General features: G+C 42.2%; 1 protein-coding gene across 1 annotated transcript in view; it reads left to right on the top strand.

Moving 5' to 3' along the window:
- The first annotated feature begins 836 nt into the window (after positions 1-836).
- plxnb1a (plexin b1a) overlaps positions 837-20,774 on the top strand; it is an 89,027-nt gene continuing 69,089 nt past the window's right edge. Inside the window, exon 1 of the mRNA XM_086276414.1 lies at positions 837-1,148. The gene's annotated coding sequence lies outside the window, so the exon portion shown is untranslated. The remainder of the gene's footprint in view (positions 1,149-20,774) is intronic.

Below are 20,774 nucleotides of genomic sequence, written 5' to 3'. Positions count from 1 at the left end.
ACTGTCAGAGAATATAAACTTTTCTCTCTGTATGTGGTCTGAGCAGGTTTGAATTACATCCGTGCTTCTGCGTGAAATCTGTCACCACGCTCCATGAACTTACACCCTGCTGTCAAGCCGCAGGAGAAGAGCAATACGTCTGATGTGGATTTTCAAAATAATCCTCTCATGTTATAGAGCCTTGATATAGAACACGGAAGTATGGATGAAGTTAAGATGGAGACAGAGAAAATAAGCAAGATAAAGTGTGTGTGTGTGTGTGTGTGTGTGCGCGCGCGCGCGCGCGCGTGAGAGAGAGAGCAAGAGTTTTGGATAATGTTAATTGAACTTACTAGGGCACTTTTGAATCATTTCCATATTCCATTTCCATATTCCACGAACGAATAACATTATGTTATTCACAGCCGACTGCAGAAAGCATTCACCATGGTGAATGTAAATACAAATATCTGTGATCCTCAAGACTTACACACCTTTTACTGACAACTATTACTTCTTATAATAACAGCAATTATTATTAGTTAGGCTCCAGGCCTTAAGAGGGTCATATGATGGGGTTTTTCTCTGTATGTATCATTGTAGTTTCTACCTTAGAATATAAAACGCCTTGAGGCGACAGTTGTTGTGATTTGGTGCTGTATAAATAAAACTGAATTCAAATGAATTGACTTGATGGACTCTTCTGACAACTAATTGAGGGATTTGTTAAATTTCGACAGAAGTAGAGATATTTTCTACTAATACTACAGTCGAGGCTTTTATTTTGTAGGCTAGACTATCATCCGGTCTCGGGGTACAGACTCGGAGATTGACGCTCACTCAGCCTCAAGCAAAGCTGTTGAACCCGCTCAGCTGAGTAGAGGTCCCCGTCCTGCGGCCAAACAACAGACCGCTCCTGGTTCTGAGGGGAACACCCACCCACACCCACAAAACCCACCGGACAGGACTGGGACTTTCTTTCTACGTTCAGTTGTTTTTTTCTAAACTGCGCTGAGAAATCCTTTCTTTCTCTTTTTTCCTCCCCGTCTGAATCGCGAAGTAGAGGTTAACCCCATCAGATACTTTCTGCTTGTTAGCGTGGATGTGAGTCTCCGTTTCACTGCAGTCAGCACTATGGACGGCTGATTCACCAGCTTTACACCTAACAGGTAAGTTCAAGGCCGTCCTTGATTAAAATTGATTAAAAAAACAACAACAAAAAACAAGCAGGAGTTGTGGCAAAAGAACCTCTTGTAAAATTAAGAATAATAGCCTGTTATTCTCATTCAGTTTTTCTTTGTTAAAGACAGAAACCTGCTTGGTGGCATAATGCGCATAATGTAATGTAAGTTTAATTCATATTAGATACTTGTTTGACATGGAAGGTGGGCCTGCTTTGTAATTTTGCAATATTGTGCTCACAGTTTGTTTGGATATAACAGAATTTGTCAGCGTAACGCACAGTCTCCGTGCCAGCTTACCCAGCACACTCAGACCAGACTGCTTTACAATGGACATAGAGCGGGGCCACCGTGCGCACTCTCTTTGTCAGCTGATGTAGGAATGTCCATGAGCTGTGCGAGCCCATGTCAAATGCCTTGCTCACCTGCTAACATTCTCCTGGACATACGCGGCTGCCTCTTTACTGCCTCGTTTAGAAAACAGAAATCATGCACTTTGTGTTCACTGAACTTGGACGGAGTTCACTGGCGTTTAGAGGCGTGAACATGGGCTCGCTCTCACTGTTGGGTAATGATTGTGGATGTTGTTTATGTCGCGTGTGGTGACGAGAAACATCTCACCAGCCTTTAGACAATGAGGAAGCTCACCCTAAGACAAAGACGTTTCTCTCATAGATTGATGTTCTTGAGTGCGGGGTGAATGCATGGTTTGGTTGAAATGGCTAAAAAAGGGAAGCTTGACTTTAGCTCAACAGCTGGTTCTCCTGTTTTAAAACAGCTGTCAGATTTAATCCAGCAACATGAGAAACAGCTTAGAGATTGATTAAATCAAATCAGAGCCTCCAGAAAAACTCTCCTCTAAGTATCGTGAGAGGTCAGTGATGGAAAGCAGGTTTTCTTCCCATTTTTTTTAAAGGGGTCAAATGTTTTGATAGGACAATTCATATGCATTTTTAATGGCTGCATAGCCCGGTCTTGAACCTTGCTTATGTAGGTCCTGTCATCCAGACACTTTTGGAATAGCTGGCCATCTGCTTGCTGATGGTCTGTTCCAAAGCACGATATCGCATTACCCACGATGGACTGTGGGGGATGAAAGAAAGTGCTTTTTATTGCTTTATCACTTTGTAGAAAAGTTACACTGTTCATAGATTTAAAGCCAGTTTGTCAGTTGTGCGATGTAAGCTGACTGTAGAGATGCTTGAATGAAAAGTTTGTAAAAGGGAATATAAAACTTTGTTTCTTTGAGGGTTTTTATCTTACAATATAAAGTGCCTTGATGTGATTACTGTTGTGAATTGGGACCATATAAATAGAATAAAACAAATGTAAATGTTCTTTGAAGAAATATACCAATATAGCTTATGGTTGCCAGTATTTGTTGGTATCAACATTTTTGCGTGATATCAGACACACTGATTGGATTGCCTATTGGCAAACAATATATTACCAATTATGGTGGCTAAGGTTTTTGTCACAGTGTCACAAAATAAGGTGTTGAAGACCTGAAAGATTGTAAATCTGTTTCTTTTTGTAATGAATATTAGAGCCAAACTGCTATAGACATTTGAGGACAATATCGATATTTGGACACTTATCAATATATCAACCGATAGTTTATTTTTAAGCTAATTTCCTTAGCATTTTGTTTTAAAATCTAAAATGTGTTATTTATTCACTTGTTTATGCATGTGTGGCATTCCAACTAACTGTTGTCCTTATTAGGGAGTTGCAGAGTAACTTCTGGTGGACAAACTATGCAGCATCAATACTCATATCATGGCTGAATGATGATTTTCCCTGTCTCTTCTTTGCTTTTAAAATCTTTATTTATTGGCTATTAAAAATGATGATATTGGTAAATCATCATATACCTAATATCACCTGATAACATTAGTCTGTAAGTAAATTGGTAGAGTTTTAATGAATCATTTTGGTTTGGAACCAGTCTCCTGGAGAGGGGCTGGACTCTGTCTCAGTCTCAGTCTGGACTTGCCCCTGGTGAGAGGCGGCGAGCTGGGGTGGGTATTTTAATATCCCCTCGGCTTGCTGCCGGTATGTTGGGGTTTTTCCCGGTGGATGACAAGGTTTGTTCCCTGCGCCTTAGGGTCGGGGAACGGTTCCTGACTGTCATCTGTGCTTATGCGCCGATTGGCAGTTCAGAGTACCCAGCCTTCTTAGAGTCCCGGGGGGGGGGGGGGGGGGGGGTGCTGGAGTGCTGGAAGGTGCTCCACCTGGAGACTCTGTTGTCCTGCTGGGAGACTTCAATGCTCACGTGGGTAACGACAGCGAGACCTGGAGGAGCGTGCTTGGGAGGAATGGCCTCCCTGATCTGAACCCAAGCGGTGTTTTGTTATTGGACTTCTGTGCAAATCACAGTTTGGCCATAGCGAACACCTTGTTTGAACATAAGAGTGTCCATAAGTGCACGTGGCACCAGGACGCTCTAGGCCGCAGGTCAATGATCGAGATCGATTTTGTAATTGTATCACCAGACCTGCGACCATATGTTCTGGACACTCGGGTAAAGAGAGGGGCTGAGCTGTCAACTGATCACCACCTGGTGGTGAGTTGGGTCAGGTGGCGGGGGAGGACGCTGGACAGACCCGGTACACCTAAACGCGTAGTGAGGGTGTGCTGGGAACGTCTAGCAGAGGCCCCAGTCCGCGAGATCTTCAGCGCACACCTCCAGCAGAGCTTCAACAGCATTCCGAGGGAGACTGGGGACATTGAGTCCGAATGGACCATGTTCAGCATCTCCATTGCCGAAGCTGCTGCATTGAGCTGTGGCCGCAAGGTGGTTGGTAATCCCCAAACCAAATGGTGGACACCAGAGGTGAAGGGAGCCACCAGGCTGAAGAAGGAGTCCTATCGGGCTTGGTTAGCCTGTGGGACTCTGGAGTCAGCCGACAGGTATCGACAGGCCAAGCGGAATGCGGCTCGGGCAGTGGCTGAAGCTAAAACTCGGTGTGGGAGGAGTTCGGAGAGGCTATGGAAAAAGACTTTCGGACTGCCTCGAAGAGATTCTGGCAAACCGTCAGGCGTCTCAGGAGGGGAAAGCGGTGCTTTACCTGCACTGTGTATAGTGCTGGCGGAGCGCTGCTGACGTTGACTGAGAAAATTGTCAGGCGGTGGAAGGAATACTTCGAGGACCTCCTGAATCCCACTGACATGTCTTCCGAGGAGGAAGCAGAGTCTGGGGATGAGGGGAATGACCCACCAATTTCCGGGGGCGAGGTCACTGAGGCAGTTAAACAACCCCTTGGTGGCAGAGCCCCTGGTGTTCATGAGGTCCGCCCCGAGTTCCTGAAAGCTCTGGATGTTGTAGGGCTGTCCTGGTTGACACGCCTCTACAATGTTGCGTGGAGATCAGGGGCAGTACCCCTGGACTGGCAGACCGGGGTGGTGGTCCCCATCTTTAAGAAGGGAGACCGGAGGGTGTGTTCCAACTACAAGGGGATCACACTCCTCAGCCTCCCTGGGAAAGTCTATGCCAGGGTGCTGGAAAGGAGAGTTCGTCCGCTAGTCGAACCTCGGATACAGGAGGAACAATGCGGTTTTCGTCCTGGTCGCAGCCAAGTGGCGGAGGGCTTTCGCTTTGGTGGCCTCAGAATCTCATCTCTGCTTTTTGCGGATGATGTTCTGTTGGCTTCATCGGGTGAAGGCCTCCAGCTCGCACTGGAACGGTTCGCAGCCGAGTGTTAAGCAGCGGGAATGAGGATCAGCACCTCCAAATTTGAGGCCATGGTTCTCAGCCGGAAAAGGGTGGAGTGCCCACTCCGGGTCGGGGATGAGTTCCTGCCCCAAGTGGAGGAGTTCAAGTATCTCGGGGTCTTGTTCGCGAGTGATGGGAGAAGGGAGCCGGAGATTGACAGACGGATTGGGGCTGCGGCTGCAGTGATGCGGACGCTGCACCGGTCCGTCGTGGTGAAGAGGGAGCTGAGTGTAAAAGCGAAGCTCTCAATTTACCGGTCAATCTACGTCCCTACCCTCACCTATGGCCACGAGCTGTGGGTAGAGACCGAAAGAACGAGATCGCGGATACAAGCGGCAGAAATAAGCTTCCTCTGAACGGTGGCTGGCCTCTCCCTTAGAGATAGGGTGAGAAGTTCGGCCATCCGGGAGGGGCTCAGAGTAGAGCTGCTGCTCCTCCGCATGGAAAGGAGCCAGCTGAGGTGGTTCGGGCATCTGACAAGGATGCCTCCTGGGCGCCTCCTGGGTGAGGTGTTCCGGGCATGTCCCACTGGGAGGAGGCCCCGGGGCAGACCCAGGACACACTGGAGAGATTATATCTCTCGGCTGGCCTGGGAACGCCTTGGTGTTCCCCCGGATAAGCTGGAGGAGGTGGCTGGGGAGAGGGAGGTCTGGGCTTCTCTGCTTAGGCTGCTGCCCCCGCGACCCGGCCTCGGATAAAGCGGATGAAGATGGATGGATGGATGGATTTTGGTTTTACCTAACACTAAAAGAGGAATAAAAACAACCAAAAGAAAATGGCGTTGTTGTTCATAGGTTTTTCTAAATACTGGTAGCCAAACTTTAACAGTCAGTGCATCCATGATCCGTATACTGCTGTACTGCCTTGAGCTGTAGCTAGTATAACCTAGCAAACATTTTAGCTTGAATTAGCTAATGAGAACTTGCATATATTCATATATTGTCTTCATTTTTAGCGACATCTTTCTTGTCTTTATCAAGGTCCACAGTAGTAATAAGTTGTGTATTCAGTCTGTTTAATGTATTGTAATTTTCTGAACTAACTTAAAAGTTGGAATCGACATTAGCTCATGTTTTTTGTTAGCTTTAAATATTAGTCTATTTTACTTTACTGTTTCAAGTGTTTCTGATGTATGACTGACAATAGATAGTGAATCTATCTGGAAGGCTGAATCTATAGATAGTGAATCTATTGTCTATCTATTACACACACAGAGAGATCCAAAAGTAAAAAAAAAAGAAATACATACAGTGGACAAAAATATGGGAGTTTAAAAATTATAGTAAAAAGTGAATGATAATAGAAAGCCAGAATGGTTAAAATAACATGTAAGGATTTATATGCTTTCAACTAACACACATTAATTTAGTTCTGTTTATCACTTACAACCTTTTGTTAAATTTTGTTAGGCTTCAGACTCCATACAGCAAGAAATCTTCTGGGTCACACCCAAAACAGTATCGCAGGGCGGCTGCCATTTCTACATGGAGAGCTTTTGAAATCAAACTGTGGCTCATTATGCTCATTATATGTGGCATACAGCTAGCATTTAGGTTTCTTCCGGAGCCCAAACCTCTCAGACACACGGAGAGGAATGGGTCGAAGGCCACTTCAGCTGCAGCTGGTCATTGAAAAAGTGATGCTGCTCAAACCACCGCTTTCTAGCCCTTTCTGTGAGTCACAGAAGCAGGACTGCTCAGCACGCATGCAGCAAGGACAGGGCTTTTTGATTTATAGGTATCAAGTGTTGACTGCACTGTAGGTTAAGTAGTTTGCCTTTAAACAGTGAGAAAAGTGGAAATGAGTGGGAACAGTAAACGGAGTGCTTTTTCCTTTTGAAATCAGAAGCCTCCCCAGCAGGCCGTCTCATCCATAACCTTCTCGGGTGTCACATACCGTAGTAGGATGTGAGATATATTTTTAGCAGCATTTTTAGTAACACAGGCATCGGTTGCTAATCATAAAAACAGGAAAGGATGTGATCCCTTGCTGAGTTTTGATGAGCGCTTGTTAATGAGTAACTGTGTTGTTAAGTTGTTAGGTGATTTCAAGGCACTTGTTTGCTTAATCATAATCAGAAACATGAACTGGCATGGAAAGAAATGAGAGGGCAAACAGCCTATCCAAGTAGGTGCATCAGTGTTTGAGAGGGGGACAATGTGCACACCAGATTCTGATGATAGAAGTATTAGGGCGTTCCCCATATCGGTCACTGCAACAGCTGGTGGTCCCTTATGGTACATTCTTCTGAGTGTGTGTGTGTTTGTGGTAGTAGGGTGTGGGAGTGGAGAATCTGCAGAGAACACTTGCTGGGGCACCACTGTGGCCACAGGCATCCCTAGGAAGATAAAGGAAACTAAAAGGCATTGTTCAAGCTCTCGGCCTGTATTTTCTTCTCTTCTCTAACTCCAAGCTGCTTCTTTTATCGGTTTTCCAAGCTTAGTTAAGACAACTCACATTTGGTTGACCCTGCTTCAGATACGCTTGCTATCTCCTGGCTAGATTGGATCTTAGGCCTCAGTAAGCCCTCGCGGGAGTTGGCTGACAGTCAGATTGGCAGCCTAATAAATACTCCTTTTCATTAGGAGCAAGCTTTCATTCACTGTACTTAAATGGAAACCCCCTTTCAATTCCCCCATCCTATTGACCATACAGGATTTACAATAGAGGCGCAGGGCGTTTGTCAAGAAAAGCGCGCGAACACACACGCACGCACGCACGCACGCACGCACACACACACACACACACACACACGTGTCACATACTGAATCTTGATTCATATCTTTGGTTCCGCTGGAAGGGTGCAATATAATTCAGCCTGAACTCTTCTTGGTAGAATCAGTTAACTAAGCAGATGGATGGGGGTGCCCAGATAACCACCAATCCACAGATAAGGTTTCTTTTCTTGGCGGTGTTAGGAAGTGGAAAGCTCGTTACTCATTGTCTACAACACCTTATCTAACAATTTATCTCCTATGATTTAGAACATGCCCCTTGGAAATTGTAGGAAAGATATTTTTTTTAGTGGGAAATCTGACAGGTTTGTAGAAATTTGAATTAGATTGACTCAAAAAGTACAATTTCATTGTACTTTTGTTCTGAGGAACTCCACAAAGAAAAGTAGTAATATTCTAGAATAATTTAGAGAAATTTCAAAGGCAGACTTCTTGTTTTGTAGTGCTTGACTGACAGTGTCCTAAAAATGTTTCTGCAGTGTGGTGTACAATACCTGGTATTTCATTTGAGTTTAGAAGAAAGCATAATGCGTCCTATGTGGTTGCCCCTTAATTTGATTGAAGATGTGTTACTGCCCAGGTGTTAAGAATATTTACCACACTTACCTTTTTGTTCATGGACAGGAAACGGCATTTTTTATACAAATAAAATAATCTCACAATGAGTGTAGATGTGACAGTAACTTCTATTACTAATAATGTTTATTTTACAAAACTTTCCATTGAGCAAGCTACTTACCTCATCGCAGAATAATGCTGGCGGATAAAGGAGTGCCTCTTGTTCTCTTTGTTGTGTTAGCAGCTCTTTCCTAGCTGATATTTTATGAACACATTAGTAGTTTTTATCTTGCTGTCTGCCCTTTTTTTCTTTTTTCTTATCAACTTTTAATTGGGTTTTTTATTTTCCATAACTAAATTATTCATCTTCTCCCTTTGTTCTTTGGATTGCTTATCACACTTGCACATGAAGCTGGAAAGCTTGAATATTATACTGATGTTTTCTTGGGGGGGTTGATATTTCCGTAATTTTGGCCTGTAGGTGTTTGTGTACCGTGGCTGAATTGTAACTTTAATATTACTCTCCCTTTCTGCCGGGCAGCTTCGTCTGAGAAGACGATGTTCAGAATGAAGTATCAAAATTTGGATTAAAAAAAATTCAATATCCGGAATAGCATAGAATCCCTAGCTAATACAACAATAAGGTCAACATTAATCCTCATTCATGTAATCCTTTTTGAAAAGGTAATCTTCTTACAATAGGTCCGAAGAAGGCATGCCTTATTAAACCCAGAGGGTGTGGCTTTTATTGTTCTGAAGCAGCCCTCAGCCGTAGGACAGTTGTGCATGTGCCACTATCCACCAGTGCCCTGCCTCAGCCACATCCCTGGTCCCTTTACCAAGCTCCCTGGAGAGCCTCAGCTCTGGCTGCAGCTCATGCTCTAGACAAAACCCTAAACCCCCAGCTGCCCCATTCTGTATTACTGCTTTAGGCCCCTAACTCTCCCTCTTCACTACAGAGTTACAATACATATAAGGCACTCTTGCTGAATTGGGTTAATTAATTACAACAGCTAAAAGGAAATGACATCTTGATCTTGTTCATGTCAAAACCCAGAAGCCTTCAGAAGAAATGTCACTAATAAGCATAATTTATATTCTGCGTTGAAGGTTGAAATGACTCTGCTGTAAGAACTCGATCTGCATCCCCCTCAAATGCCATTTTAGGGACTGTTCAAACAGCATCTGTTTGCTGTACATAATGCAACCATTTTTATTGGATTTCAGATTTGACTTTCCGCTCTTTTCCAGTTCTTTGTACAGGCTTGTGTCTGAGACATCACTGATGACGTTGGATCTGCTGATGGTAATCAGGGGTCTGACTGATTGCTGAGCCTAGTCCTTGGTGGCACTAAAGAGAGTTGTGTACATATTTGAGTCCATGCTGCCTAAACTTTTAGACAGTTACATGTATGTCCAGTTGCTGCAAAGCTGGAAACATAAACCCTCTTCCCACTAAACTGTTGTCCCTGAAATCCAGCCCTAGGCATCTGGGCAGTTGCCTTTGGACCCAGTAGAGTTATGCTAGTGATGTGGCTGACTCACAGGTGGAGCATTCCTTTTTTATAAGACATGCCTAAGCTGCTTGAGCTCTTTGGTATACTGGCAACTGCCATTTAATGCCATGGGTGTTATCAGTGTTTCACAGTTAGTTCTCAAGATCAGGCTTGAATTAATGACTGCTAGTAACAATTGAAAATCACCAGTGGTCAATGAATGATCAATATAATTTGCACAAATGTCAAGATAACATTGTGAGAATTGGCTGATCAAACACACCCAACTCAGCTGCTTCACTCTGCTGTCAGTTGAGCTAATGGATTACTTGTTTGTATATTTGAAAAGTAAGGTCCAGAGGCTTAGTCAGCTTTGCTTTCTTCATTGTCTGCAGGGGTCCGCTGTTACTCGGCTGTTTGTCTAATCCTCAGGTTTATCAGCAGTGAAAGGGATTTTTAGAGTGTCAGTCTAGATGTCAACAGACAGTAGATGGATTCAATCCCCTTAGGCTACTCAAGAGAGGGGATGAGGGCAGAGCTGTAACTGTCCAAGGCTATTGATCATCAGTAAACCATACTGCTGCCATTTACTTTGTCCGTGTTAAACAGTCACTGGTATTAATGAGGTTATTTGAGCAATAGCTCTTTGGATTTGAAAAAGTTGAATTTAGTTTAGACCCTACTGAAAATGCAACTCGCTACTTAACTGCTTCCTTAATTGGATAATATTTACATTTGCTGCTCTCGATTATTCTTTCACTTTCAAATCAGCTCACTTGGCACTTTTCATGGTGGATAAAACTAAAATCCTCTTATGCTTCCTCCTGATTAATGAGAAACTGGGGGAAAGTTATAAAAAGTTGAAGAGTAAACCATAAAACCTCAAGGAACGATCAGCATGAAGTCCACTTCAAACGGAGCGTAGGGAAGATAAAGCTGGCCTTTGCTAATTTAAAAACAAATCACAAACCACATGAAAGTTTTGATTGATGTTTGGACAGTCGCATGTGACAATGAGCCTTCCAGATTACATGTATGCTAACAGGATGTCAGAAAAGTCAAGGATATGGAAGGGCTGCGGTCTGTGGTCTGAAATAACTTAAAACTTGCAATAATGTTCCTGCAAACATTAGGTTAGCAACCATAGCTAGTTGTCTTGGTATTATCGTGTTGATGTACCTCACAGTCCCATCCTTCATAAACCAAACAATGCAGGACTTGAACCCTGTTGAATATATTGTTTTCCAAGTTATATTTTTTTCTCAATAGTCTGTTGGAAGTAATTGGCTTCACTTCTGCTTTTCTAATGAATGCAAACATCTGGGTAGCCTACTTCTGTGATTGCCATTGCTTTTTTGTACAGAAGTTACTTGATTTCCTGTGCAGCACGGATTCAACAGTTACATGCACAACTGACCTGACAGCTAATCTGCAAATTCTGGCTAGAATTTTTTAATCTGTCTGACGAGTAAATTCAGAAAGCTATGTTCTACAATCAATTAACTTAGTTTCTTTGCGTTGGTTGTATGTTTTATTTAGTTGTGCAATAAATGCTGGCCTTCCAATTATGCTTAAACAGTAACTCAGCAGGAAATGCTGATCTCATTCTATGTGAGATTTCTCTGGAAGGCTGGTATTGAACCTGAAAAGTGGCTTTAAATTACCCTGTTCTCTAGCTCATGGGAACTGACAGATAGATGCTTTTCTGCCAGACTGTTCCGAGCGTTTGAGTGGCTGCTCACTCAATGTTATATTAGATGAGGAGACGAGCAGAATGGTATAATTTAGTAAAGGAGCTTGGCCTTGTGGGCGGAGTGTAGCAGAGAAAAACTGGGATTTGGTGTGTGCTTACTCCAAATGCAGCAGCTGCAGCAGAAAGAGGAGGAAATCATTTAGATGGTTTGTTTGACCGGTTCGACCGTGGCAGTCCACTAGTCTGCCGCATTTCTATGATCCAGTTGGCAGTCAGCCATAATCAAAACATGCCTTCTTATTAACATAAAGCCAAGGCTGTTGATATAAGGAAGCTAGAACCCTAGTGGAAATTGTATTTTTTCCTTGATTTGTGTATGTTCATGTCTAGGTCAGTGCTGAAGTTATGCACTGTAATAATCCTATAGTCAAATCCATTTTGAATTGGCTGAGATTTTTGTCTCCTTTCCCCCCTGCTATGGTAGATGCTACGTTTCACTTTAAAAACGCAGCTGGTTTTTAGAATCACTGAATTAAAAAAGTCATAATACTTTTTTTTTTTACCAATTTTATTTTATGTTTGAAAAAGAACTAAAGAAACTAAACTCCTGAACCCCTTTGTGCAGGTTTTAGAAAATATAGGCCCTAAAAGGAAGGGCCCATATGTCACGCAAGGACTATAAAGTAAAGTGAGAAATGGTCTGCTTAGGGAGTAAAGCTCCTACTGCTATACTGCTTCACTTAGTTAACATTTGTCCCTCTCCTCACCCCCAACCGGCCGCAGCAGATGGCTGCCCCTCGCTGTGCCTGTTTCTGCCCGAGGTTTCTTCCTGTTAAAAGGGAGTTCTTCCTTTCCACTGTCTGAGAAAACCCTAATAATCAGATGTCCTCCTATAAGCAAGGATTCAAAGGGGGTCAGCTTATTGTAGGGTCTTTACTATATAAATCGCATGTAGGTTATTTAGCACTATATAAATAAAACTGAATTAAATTTGACATGTGGCTGCTGTTATACATTTCTGGTTAACAGTGGCTGCAAGGTGTAGTGGTTTACACATTCACCTAAAAAGTAAAAGAACCCTGGTTTGATATCAGAAGGAAACACAGATCTCTTTGGGGTTGTGTCAGGAAGGGCATCTGGCATTAAAAACCGCCAAATCAAATACATGGAGCTACCTGCTGTGGCAAGCACTTGTGATTAAGCTTTAGTTGAGTCATAATTTGCTCCACGACATGTCACAGCATAGTGAATAATGCCTGCCAAAGCAAACTTTATAATTTGCTTCATTTACGTGATCAAAAGCCCCAAACTTTCCAACTTGCATTGGCTGATTTTGCATGATTATTTTTTTTCTTGTCTTGTGATAGTAAACCCTTTGAGGTCTAAGCCAACTCTAACCGTAACCATAGCCTAGCCGCAGACTTTGTTTGGGAAGTTTGTGAATTGTTTTGATGTTTGTCAGAATTATGTTTTCTTCTCTTCTTGCACAGAAGAAAAGAGGATGATAAGTGCATTAATCATATAGCAGTCATACACAATTTAAGTACCAAAAAATAAATTATTTGTAGCAGGATAAAACAGTATCAGTGTTATTTTCCTATCAGTCACTTCTGCACGGTTAAGATCTCAGTGGGTTCTTGAGTCATGGTTCATTAATAGATGGTGATCAACAATAACTCTTGTATGTATAATGGATAAAATATACATTGGGTTATTTATTTATTTATTGGCATGGAGTGTGGAAGTGTAATTTCCTGTTGCAGGAAACAAGTATATGGATGCTCTCGGCTATGTTTACTTAATATGTATGTAACAGAACAAGTGATGTGGCAGTGGGGAGGCTAACCAAAGTGAGCACAGTGTGTCTGGATGTAGTCGGGGAGTATAGATTTTCATAGTGGTTACAGCATAGTCGACCACACAGTAAGTGAACAGGAGGAAATGATCCAAACACAGTAACTGGATCTTTATAGACACCTGAATGTTTGACAGCTTGATGTGCACCTCTGTAGTTCTGTCACACTCCGGGCTCACCTGCTCTGTTGGTCACAGCAAACTAGGTATTTGGAAAATAGCACAGTGTAAGAAAATGACTTATTTTCCCAACATGAACGAGTAAATCTGTTTTGTTGTACGATTCACAGGCTGTTGGTGCGAAGGAAGTGAAACTGATATAAAGATTTTTGCACAGCAATTCAACCGAAAGCAAGTGTCTCTATTGTGGGACTGTTTTCACTTCAGAAAAATGAATTTCATGTTCAGCAGTAGATTGAAGTAGTGACGCATTTTTATATAAAGATTCTTACCACACCGGAAAATATAGAATGAGAATAGGTAATAGTTTAAGAAGACTTCTTTTTATATAAAAATAGTCAATTAATTTAACAATTAATAGGTGTGTTTGTGATATCTGAGGATTCACATAACTTAGTAACTCTAAACAAGGGAGTCACTAAAGCAAAAAGTTATTATTTGAAAGATAAGAGGATAGGCTAACCTTAGAGATTTAAAAAAAAAAAAAAGAGCTTCACCTGCACATAGTGGGTTTTTTTCTTTTCTTTTTCTTGGCCAAGTTATTTAACGTGAATGAATTTGCAACTTAAATGTTGCCTGCTAACCAAGGTCGCTAGCATTACCTGATAACTCCAGCCTCTTTCCCAAATATAGTAACTTGTAGTTCCAAAAAACTAACATGGTGGTAAAACATTAATGTTGAGGGTTCAGAATACACAGAATACCAGTGGGTGACTGTGTCCATCGTGTACAGTATGAGTCTTGGAAAAAGGAAGCTGCTTTTGAATCTCATGTCTGTGTGTTGGAGGTTTAAGTACACAGCAACACAACAATGTACCAAAGTATTGACATAAAACAATTTGAATTTATTACAGGCAGAAACATAACATAACAAATACAACATAACAGACATAATATAATACATAAAAGAAAATACTGCAGCAAAGTTACATGTCGGTGTAACAGTAGATGTACATACTGGAGTTGACAGAAACATACCAGCACCCTTATTTTTGCACCTCACCTACCTTTGCACCTTCCCTTTGGATGACATCAGGCTAGCTGTTTTTCCCAAGTTCATTGACACAGCGATATTTAATATATGGAGCTTGACTACATGGTTGTAGACAGAAGGTAGCTGCTACACGGCATCTATCTCCAGGTGGGGTCCTTGCCCCCTTTTATTGTTCTGAGTTTACACCAATGATACCTCCCAACAGGCTCAGCCCACAGGCTATGCAACCTGCTTATTATTCTAAGATCAAGCTTTCACATAAAAGAGGGTGCTGGCATTATGAGAAACGGCCCACAAGTTGTTGTTATTGAGCCTGTGTGTGTATGTGGTCTCCATTAGTTGAACAGTAGTCAGACCAAGTCTGTTTGTCCAGCTGCTGAAGGTCCCCCCCCACCCCACCAGACTCTAACTCATACACTCACACATCCACATCCACACACACGCACACACTTGCACACGTTTGCACTGGCTACAGTCATTCCCAATCCTAAACTAACTTTAACCCTTGACTAACCAAAGCTGATTTTTTTTTTAACATTTAGTATGCATTTATAAAAATCTTTTTGCCTTGAATATTGAACTGCTTTTTACAGACCAGATTATCTTTATCCCATCAGCATCACGACCACACACACACACACACACACATATGCATACACACCTTGGCCTTCTGGCTTTGTGTTCCATTTAAATGGATCTTCCTCTACCCCCTCTTCTTACAGAGCCATATCTATACAGGCCATGTCTGCCTGCCTCTCTCTCCTCCCTCTGTCCCTCCCTTCTGTCATTCTTTGAATCTTTTCTTATCCTGGGGGTCCACAGTTTGACCCCAGTTGCCCTTGACACATGCACTTCTAAAGCTTCAGCCAATCAATAGAGACTCCAGTGTCCCGGTGTCAGATGTTGGCTCCGCTAATTGAAACCAACAACAACCCGTAGTGAGCACGAATGAGCATTTTTGCCTGTGTGTTGAGATGATGAATGAGGAGGATGGAGGAGCTGCCACATTCACATGGTGATCACCCAGTCATCAGCTATTGTCAGGACCTTCATTTTTGCAAGATTAGTGAGAAAAATTGTACCCCAGTCATGTCAGCTGTATGACAGCCAGACAAATGTGGCTCGAGAATTGTGGTTTTAAGGTAGCAGCAGCACTCTCACTTGCAGGCTGAGGCTGGCACTATTCTGTATTCTTCTTGTTTTCAAAAATACCTTAAAAACACCACTGCTTTACACCTCTGTATAACAGCTGGGCACAAAATGAAAAGCTTAAAGAGAAAGTGGAGGAATTGTTGATGCCAGCTTGGAGCTGTGCTTTGATACACACTGCTTATAGTGTAGAATGCCATGAAAGTGATTTTGGTATTGATAATTTTAAATAATCAGCTGTGTTATTGTTTGCCATCATGAACAGTGCATTTTTAGTTGTTTTTACTAATTTTACTAGTTTTTCAGCAAACAGTGGAACTTTTTGGCATGACACGACAGACGTGCATCACGCTTATTGGTAGTTTTTGATTTTTCTTGGAATGTAATGACATTCAATTGTACACAGTGTAAAAGCAAAGCTATCAATTTACCAGTGTTATACTTCCCTATCACCTATGGTCACAAGATCTGGGTAGTGACCCAAAGAATGAGGTCACCGATACAAGCGTCAGAAATGAGTTTCCTTTGAAGGCTGGCTGGGTTCTCCCTTAGAGGTAGGGTGAGGAGCTTGGTCATTTGAGAGGGACTCAGAGTAGAGCTGGTTGAGGTGGTTCGACCGTCTTACTAGGATGGCTGCTGAAACGCCTCCTAGTCGAGGTGTTTTGGGGCCCGGGGCAGGCTTTATATTTCTTGGCCGGCTTGGAAAAATCTCAGCGTTACCCCGGATGAGCTGCAAGAGGTGGACAGGAATAGGGAAGTTTGCTTGTCTGTTTAGATATACTACGACCTGAACCTGGATAAGTGGTAGAAAATGGATTGATGGATGAGAATTGCTTTGGCTCAAACAAGGAATTTTACCTTCCTTCCCTCTCCCTTTAAACTAGGCTTCTTCTGATTGACTGCTGCTCTCAACCGAAAGATTTGACCAGCAGGTAGGTGGTGCCTTTGTGCTCACACCAACAGCTGCGGGCTCGAGATAACAATGTTAATATCTGCTCTCTGTGAGATCACACAGAGCTAAGAGTAAAAAAGAAAAAGGCGTTTTATTTGATTACAATAAATGATTATAAAGTGTGACAGCTGCAATTACCTTTAGTTATAAACTTATATATATTATTTTATTTTAGTTATATAAGTATAGTCCTATTTTTGTGTTGTTGTTTCTTTTTCTTTTCTTTTTTTTTGTTGTTGTTATTTTCATTTCAGAGGGAGAAATAATCTGGACATAGGGAGCCAAATAAAAGTGCAGGATATAAAGGTAGTGATCTAACCTACCTCAAATAACTGTAAAAATTCCAAAGAGGAACTCGGACTGATATGAGAATGATTTATTGCCTCATGTCGTTCATTTGGAGCATTTATTGCCTTAAATGAAATGATTCATAAAGCACTTATAAAAGCAAAGTCTCACTAAAAGAGCTTAAACACATGTTGGCTGTGCTATTGTGATGTCTCACCCAGCTGCATTATCAGGGAGCCTATTAACAGAAGAGGTTACAAGTGGTCTAAAGGGAAAAGGCTCTCAGCTTTTTAGCTCTTGACCATGTGACCAAGCAGGTGACAAAAACGCAGCCAGTGCAACTGTTGCTCTGCAAAGTGTAGAAAAATACGAGGCGTATGGCATGCTTTAGAGTGTGGAGTGCAAATTATCTAACCACGCGGTAATGTTTTCACTATCAAGACTCTTGTAAACCACTTGCACTGTTTAATTTTCATCTTGAATGAAAAGACAAAAAATATTGCTGGGTTCATTGTTCTGACAAAAAAAGGGAAAGGGGGGGGGGTCCTTTCATAGCTACTGTAATTAATCCCAAGCATCAGTCAGACTATTCTCATTAATAATGCATTTCTTAGCAGCAGTGCTGACACAGGGAGTGGATTTGAGTCTTTATTCAGACATTCAGCAACAATGCCAGGCAACCCTCGGAGCCAATCTGCTTTACTCGAAAGCCAGCCGCCGAGAGAAGCAGGTTTCACTGCTCAGCCGTGCCCTACGTTTCCAAACAATGACGATTACAATACACGTGGAGCTCAACAACAACAGTCCCATAATCTGTCTTCTAAATAAAAATACACCACCCTTCTAGATTCAATGTATTAAAAAAAAATGTGTGCACTTTTTTCTACTTCCCTTTTCTGTACTTAAACCACCTAATGTGTTAAAGGTTCAGTTTGCAGGACTTTATCCAATAATACATTCAGCCCCAGTTTTACTCTTAGTTTTGTGTAATCAGACTCAAATACTATATACATTTCACTGAACTCAAGAGTACAAGACCATCTGCATTTGGATTTTAATAGATATTTGAGTCACATGTCTAGTTTGAACATAGTACCAAGCAGAGCAGCCAAGTAGCCAATGTAAGCTGCTATGCAGGGGTCTTTAGCAGTGGTTTGAGGTACTCAAGATCCTTTAAACGGCTTCATCAAATAAAGCATATTTAAAAATGCTCCATCTACATGAAGGGGAGCCTTTGACTCGAGTACACATCACTGGATTCTTGATACTGATGCATCACTGTGCCAGCCAGTATATGTATATGTCAGTGAAAACTGGCATATACATATGCCGAAATAACAAATAAACACTAATGCTGACTACAATTGACCAAGTGTAGCATTGGTAGACATTTCCTTTGCTCTCCCAGCTTTGTAGTGGTCACAGTAAGCAAGTCTCCATTTCAACTGTGAAGAGAAGTCTTCAAGCTGCAGGTTTGACAGGACGAGTTGCAGCAAGAAAGCCATCGCTAAGACATCAGAATAAGACAAAGAGGCTTGCCTGGGCCATGAAACACCATCACTGGACTACAGAAGACTGGAAGAAGGTTTTATGGATTGATGAATCAAAATTTGAAATCTTTGGTCCATCATATAGGATCTTTGTAGGTCGCTGAGTAGGCGAAAGGATGGTTCCACAGTGTGTGGCATCAACTGTCAAACGTGGAGGAGGAAGTGTGGGGCTGTTTTACTACATCCAGGGTCAGTGACTTGCACAGAGTGAGAGGCGCCCTGAACCAAAACTGCTACCACAGCATTCTGCAGCACTATGCAATACCCTCTGGTATGCGCGTAGTTGGTCAGGAGTTTATCCTCTACAGCAAGATAATGACCAAAAACACAAGTCCAAACTATGTCAGAACTACGTGAGGAAAAAAGAACAAGACTGTAAGCTTGAAAACATGGAGTGGCAGCACAGTCTCCAGACTTAAACCCCACCATGCTGGTTTGGGATGAACTGGACAGAAGAGTGAAAGCTAAGCAACCTACAATATCTGTTATATCTGTCAAAGTTGGCTGTATCAAAGGTTTTAGGATAAATTTTGATCTATAAATTGATTTGATGATTTCTTTTTAAACTCCAAATGCTTTTTGTACTATGCTTTCATTTCAGAGTGCAATGAGACATTAAACTGCATAATTGGCAATAAAAAATGGAAAAACTGGGGTGTTCTAAAACGTGTGACTGGTAGTGTTTATGTTGAACTAGTGCAAAATAAAAAATTTAAATACATTTTATATGTACTTTACATTCAAAATGTAAAATATTAGAAATAAATATCTAGTTTCACTCATTAAAAGCTAAGAAAGGTCAAATAATGTTACTTAATTTAGTTTTATTTTGAACAAATGTATTAATCAACTTGAAATATATAAAAACAATGCCAACTTTATTATAGAAAGAACCCTCTTGTTTTGCAGTTTTAGAGTAGTTGTTGGGAGTTGCTCATTACCCATAGACATCTGAACATGACAATGGGCACAAAGGAAAACCACTTTAGCCTTATTATAGCAGATTTTGCATGGTAGCCTTTGAAATCGAAACGTAGTACTCTATTTGTGTAAATGGACTTAACCTACTTTCTACCGCTGGGGCCTTTTTTAAAGCTGGTGAAAGTAAAAGACATTCAGTTTTTGTTGTTGGTCTAGTCTGACCTGTCCAATGATGTAGTTTATATCTATATAAGTTACTCCCTCTCTCTCTCTCTGTGTGTGTGTGTGTGTGTGTGTGTGTGTGTGTGTGTGTGTGTGTGTGTGTGTGTGTGTGTGTGTGTGTGTGTGTGTGTGTGTGTGTGTACCTAGCATTATCTTCTAGCCCATACAGATCAGTCTAAGATTCTGTTTTCCTTTCACTGGTCTGAGCCCAGCCAAAACCATGTGGGCAGGCAGCGGGATCTCTTTGGGGCTGCAGCGGTTTGGCTTTGATGGGGATGTTTGCTTCCACAGCGGCCTCTCTTAGATTCACATACAATGAACTGAATCTGGCTTTCCTTTATCCTCTTTTGTTCTGGGGTTTTTTTTTTCTTTTCTTTTTGCCCACTTTGGTTGTTTTTTTCTGGTCTTTTCTGTCTTTTGTCTTGTTAGAATTTGCTCTCTCTCTTTCTCTTTTATTATCACACATATAGGCACTCACACATAAAACAGCTTTCTTTGTATTTCTTGCCTCTTCACTCCCCCCCCCCCCCCCCCCCCCCCCCCCTCCTTTCCAAACCCATCTCTCCCTTGGTTAAAGCATCTAGTTTGATCAATCATTGATGATCCCAGGTGTCCTAAGACCTCTGGGGAAATCCTGATTGGCTACACAGTCCCTATGCAGACTCCCCACCACACACACAGACCTGCAAGGCCCAAATATGCGTGTGCGCACACTCACACACACAAACACACACACCCTCCTTGCTGTTTCAAGATTTGAGTTAAATCTTATCCTAACCTTCTCCAGTCTCTCTCTGGGTCTCGCCTTTGCTCTTTCTTATCTCACCCTCTCCTCTCTGTACCCCACTCGATGTCAGAGAGCCAGCTTCAATTAAAGAAGCAGTGGGGTTCCTTAAGCCATTAGCCATATTAGTGTTGGGTCCTTGCCCGCGCCCCTTCTTGAACAAAGACCTCTGAATGCTTCCTGGAGTAGGTTGGTTGGCATTTGTTTGGATTCACTGATTTGCAGCCACGTACCCTCTTGACGACCCAGTCGGAGGTGGTTGTGGTTTGGCCATCTCATTATGGAGCACATTGTCTTTGTGGCTCCCTACATATTCAATTATGCTTTAACACATGTTAAAGAAAGCATTGATTGGATCACACTCTAAACCAGGGCTCGAGGGCTGGACTTTACCACAGTCGATGTTACTGCAGCTGATTACCACAAAATGTCAGTGACACTGTTGGTTATTGACTGAAATAGATGACATTTGAATATAAACAGCAGTTCTTGTGTGATTAATGATATCTAGGAGCCTCCTCTT

Source organism: Aulonocara sp. 'chitande type north' Nkhata Bay, linkage group LG20 (genome assembly GCF_057382095.1).
Source record: "Aulonocara sp. 'chitande type north' Nkhata Bay isolate Kocher_YH1m ecotype deep benthic linkage group LG20, A_spYH_male_GT1.1, whole genome shotgun sequence".
Classification (NCBI taxonomy): domain Eukaryota; kingdom Metazoa; phylum Chordata; class Actinopteri; order Cichliformes; family Cichlidae; genus Aulonocara; species Aulonocara sp. 'chitande type north' Nkhata Bay.
This window is presented reverse-complemented; position numbering and strand designations above follow the sequence as displayed.